Below are 5,156 nucleotides of genomic sequence, written 5' to 3' on the forward strand. Positions count from 1 at the left end.
AGTCATTTTCTCCCATCAGTCTTATAAACTAGAACGTCCATACCACTATTCTTTGTCCCAGAATAGGTTTGGCATGCTTTATGCATGAGCGAATAATTTCCACACGCCGTAAAAAATTTGTCAATCGTTACTTGATTAATTAGCACAAACGAACTGCCATTGCACACCGCTAATACATACGTAATACAAACAAACACCAACAAACACTCAAACAAACCTCATAATGCAAACAAACCAACTCAACATTTTTTCCTTGATATCTATTGATTTCATTCAAATCATTCATAAATCGACCCATTCTGGGTGCAACATGAACAAAAAAGTTACAAATGGCAATTCGAAACAAAAGCAAATCCATGTGTCAATTTATACCACAAATAATCTCACTTCAACATAGATAACTCGATTATAGACCAACCCTACTAATAATTTCTTCACGAGAAAGTTTTGACATGTATAGGGCCCCACCAAACCTATATTCCTTGAATATATTGGTTTGGATCATGTAACACCTTCTTACTTAAAAGGGCATATACATAAAAAAACACACAAATATATTACACAAATCTGGAATGAAATCAGTCATAAAAAACCCCACCACCCCCTCCCCTCCCAAACCGAAACAAATCTAGGGCCTACATCTATCCTTAATATTAAATCCTACCAACATCCGTCATACCATTTATAACTATCCTTCTTCAAATCCAATCCCCAACCCACCAACCCCTGATTAAACAAAACCTAAATCATCCCACACCCACATTCACCGACCCAAATACATACATACACACACACACACACACACACACACACACACACACACACACACACACGAAGGTTCGTTATTCCGAAGTTTCGTTTTTTCCGAGGCTTCATTTATCCGAAACACACAATTCCCTATACCTAGTGGTTCGTTGATCCAAAAATGAAATTCGGAATAACGAACCTTCGGAATAATGACCCTTTCGGACGAATGAGCCTTCGGACGAATGAGCCTTCAGAATAACAAACTTTTGCAATAACGAAATGTAATCCCCTTCCCACATACCGACGCACACCCGAACCGATACCACATCCTTCCTGATGAAACGATTTCCCAATGTTGATAAATAAGACATAATGGACCGTATGCAGAAAAGCAGCATCCGCCCGCACGCAAGCTCCACTCCGAATTCATATACAAATCTGCCAAACAAACTCATCAAATTCAAAGCTGCTGATAAAATCAATATCAACGTTTATGCCAGCAACAGCTTACTAGGTATCCCTCCCCACGCGCAGCTAAAAAACACATACGCAAAAAACTGACATAATAAACACATTCTACCATCACACACATACACACACACACACACACACACACACACACACACACACACACGCACACGCACAAACGGACACTAAATTATCATGTGCACGCGCACATACACACTTCCTTGAAACCTCACCATGAGTTTTTACATGGCATGTTTGCATGGATGTAGCAATGTAAGTTATGTGTTAGTATTTCAATGATTATGTCCAGAACGATATTACCCAGCAAAATGTGCTTCGAGGGCGGGCGACAATCCGTGTAGGAGGCGACAATCCGTGCCGCCAACGCCCATCACGGATTGTCGCCCCGAGCAGGAGGCGACAATCCGTGTAGGGGCGACAATCCGTGTCGCAACATTTGCATATCGTCTGTTGAGAATGATAAGGGCGTTAAGTTGTCACAAAACCCATAGTGTTCAAGACAACTTAACGCCCTTCTCATTCTCAACAGACGATATGTTTCATTTATTTCTATAATTCTTTGACTTTGTCTCTGATCTTGTCCAAAACTCTAAAAACGCCATTATCAGTTTGTTCCCTATTACTGCAAAAAATAATGAAAACATTATGAAATGTAATCATTATTCAACTGTACTATATGCACGACAAGCCCCAATTTGCATATTTTGCTATGATGGTTATTGGCATGTTAATGAATGTTGTGGGAAGATAATGTACATATGTATTCAGTTCTTGTCTGCAGCCCCAAATTGTGCAATGAAATTGCATAATTTGTCAGTTCGGTCGAGAATTTTCCGAGAAATTGATACTATATCCTACAAGAATGAATAAAAATTAATGATTTAGCAGCAATTTCATTTATGCAAATAAGATGGGCTTACGCTAAAAATTAATTTTGTTTGATGTTTCGTTTAATAATGGCAAGCATGTTAATAAATGGTTTTTGTAATGCGAAAGATCCCCCGTGAAGTCGAGGAAAGCAGCAACTGAACATTAGTCAACCGGCCCTTACCCACTCATCAGTCAGTGAAACCCGTGTGATTGCGAATATGGACATGAATCATTCACACTTCCTCCTGCTATGGTGAAATGCTCAGGACATGATAATGATATACATGTAACTCGCCAATGTCACTGATTGCCTTGCCCAGTATATAAACAAAATGTCATGCCGAGAATCGATGATAATAAAATGAACTTATGGAGCATCCACCGCTTGCATAATCACGATCACACACAGATTCAATTTGATCCCCTCCTTCCCATCTTTCTCTCTCCTCCCCTCCCCCTCCCTCTCCCTCTCTATAACCTTTCTCTCTCTCTCTCTCTCTCTCTAATACTCTCTCTTACTTCTTATTTGTGGAATTATAAATCATACAAACATTCAACACGGGGTTGATCTAGTACTTCACGCTTATATTTTAATGCCTGTTTCTGATAATACATTATTGTAAGACATTGTTTTCCTCCTTTACCACTCAGCATGGTATAGGGTAAAAAAAAAAGTTATCATTTACAGCACTCCGCCCCCATTGTACATTGTTCTGCGCTCCAACCTATACCGACAGGGTGGACCTAAAGTGGACCTATATGGAACGATCAATAACAGCTATAAACACGTGTAGTTTGCGTAAGATATGGATAAAACTTAGTCTTGTCACTGCTTGTTGCTCAACAAGATCTATGGTCATGTGACAACTGACAACACCCTGTAAACCTATAAATGAACCTTTAAGGAGGCATTTGTGTGTGTGTGTGCGTGTGTGTGTTGTTGGGTTGTGGTGTGTGTGTGTGTGTGTGTGTGTGTGTGTGTGCGTTAAAATGTGAAAAAATATATCATAATGTACTGTTGCATGGTCAGTCCTTTAGGTCCTTTGTGAAAGTTTCAAGCAAGATCGAGCTTACACTTGCAAAATGTACACTGTGAAACTACAACCCTTTCTCTGCAATTTCTTTCTGTACAAAAGTTTGAACCATATAAAGCATAATCACGTGTAATCGACCTCATTATTCCCATCAGATAAATATTACCATGATCCAAATATCATCACTTCTCACAAAGTAGCTTAAAGAGAATCAAGCTGCGTTTATGAGGAAACAAAAATCAATACCATTTTCAGACTGAGACCCATCATCAGCTGTCTTGATCTTAATTAAGCGCTAGCTCTCTATTCCACCATAGAATATGAGCAAACGAATTGTACAGGTTGTATGATGAACCGTTTAAACAGTTTCATTTTCTAAATTTCAGTTTTCGCTAGTTTATAATTATATCAAATACATATGTCCTTACTTTTGAAACACACACGGTCAGTAAATCTTAACCATCCTATTCCAAAACTGTTTCATCTAACTGCAATTTTATGTATTTACCCATCCCTTGCGAGATTTTGAAACCCCGACTGTCCGAAGAGATTCCACAAGTTTCTGGTGACAAAGAGTTACTGAGAAACAACACAAAGTCAGGCTATAGGAGCCATTCGATCAAGGAAAGGTTTGCAATTATTGCAAGGTGCAATAACTTGCCATGACAGCCAAGAAAAAATTAATCAGTTGTAAAAATTCAAATTGTTGCTATGGTTACTGCAAAAAAAAAGCAACACAAAACATTTGAAAAAAGACTCTTTGATATGGGCCCTAAACCATTTACTTAAATTTCGCCTCTACATTGGGGGCGTTTATTATGACGTCCCCACGTCGAATCTCATAATGAGTTTTCATGAGATGTTAAGATTCGTAACTTTACAGCGATTACTTTTCTCTAAAGAGTAAGCGTTACTTCAGAAAGAACCTATAAATAACGTATTTGTTTTCTTCTTCGACGAAATGTCTTGTCTATCAACAAAAAGGAGAAAAACAGAAGATAGCTTAAATAGGTGAACAAAAAAAAGTAGAGAGGATAATTCAATATTTGTAACCAAAAAATATATAAATTAATGGATTGATGAATTATATATAATCATGATATATTGGAAAAAAATCCCTTTTCATGTCAGAATAAATGAAACATTAAGCCAACAAACACAGCTGACGCAAAACGTGACAAAGTTAAGCTTGACGATTATATTCTCTTATCAAACTTTACGAAAGCGTGCATGCTTTCTTTACATCCTAGCGGACGTCGGAAACTTATCAGCTGAAAGTTGACTTCAACAACAAACAAACAGACATACAAAAAGACGTGCCTTCTCTGTCTTTGATTCACAACCGTGAACTCGACAGAATTGGCATTAAAAGAAAAAAAAACGAAAAATGGTCGCAAACACTTTGCGCATTACATAAACTCATCAATTTCTAAATTATGTACAAATTCTTCACCACGATCGAATACACTTTGACTTTGTACAAAACTAGTCGAGTAACTTATAGTTTACAATAGTATAACGTACCAGGCTGTCAAAAGAACTCTTTTAATTCGTGACAATATTACGAAGTTAATTCTAATAAGACAGTGCCTACTGATCTCAATACACTATTTTCCCCGCTGTAAATCAAGGAAGAAGGAAAAGGATCCCAACAGGGTGCAGAATCAGTGAGGGGAAGAAAGCAAGAACGGAGAGAGAACCAAAAGAGAAAATAATTGATTTGTAGACGTTGTGCAATTACCGTAACGTGGAACTTCATTCTAGAATGTAGAAGCATGTGCACACAAGACAACTTGCTGCGATATCTGAACAATGAAAATGTATTCGTTACGATTCCAATCACAAACATTGTTCCACAAGCTGCAGGAATGCCTATAATGCTAGATCAGATAAATAGATTCGAGTGTTTACGAAAGAAAATCGAACAGTAGGGGGAAAAAAAGAAATCGCGGAAAAGCATAAAGAAGCACGTAGAAAGTACAATGATTTGATATTTCATTCTCAGGTAGTCTTCTT

The sequence above is a fragment of the Diadema antillarum genome, unplaced genomic scaffold, assembly GCF_040938485.1.
Source record: "Diadema antillarum isolate AM-2024a unplaced genomic scaffold, OU_Dant_1.0 seq00000400_RagTag, whole genome shotgun sequence".
Lineage (NCBI taxonomy): Eukaryota > Metazoa > Echinodermata > Echinoidea > Diadematoida > Diadematidae > Diadema > Diadema antillarum.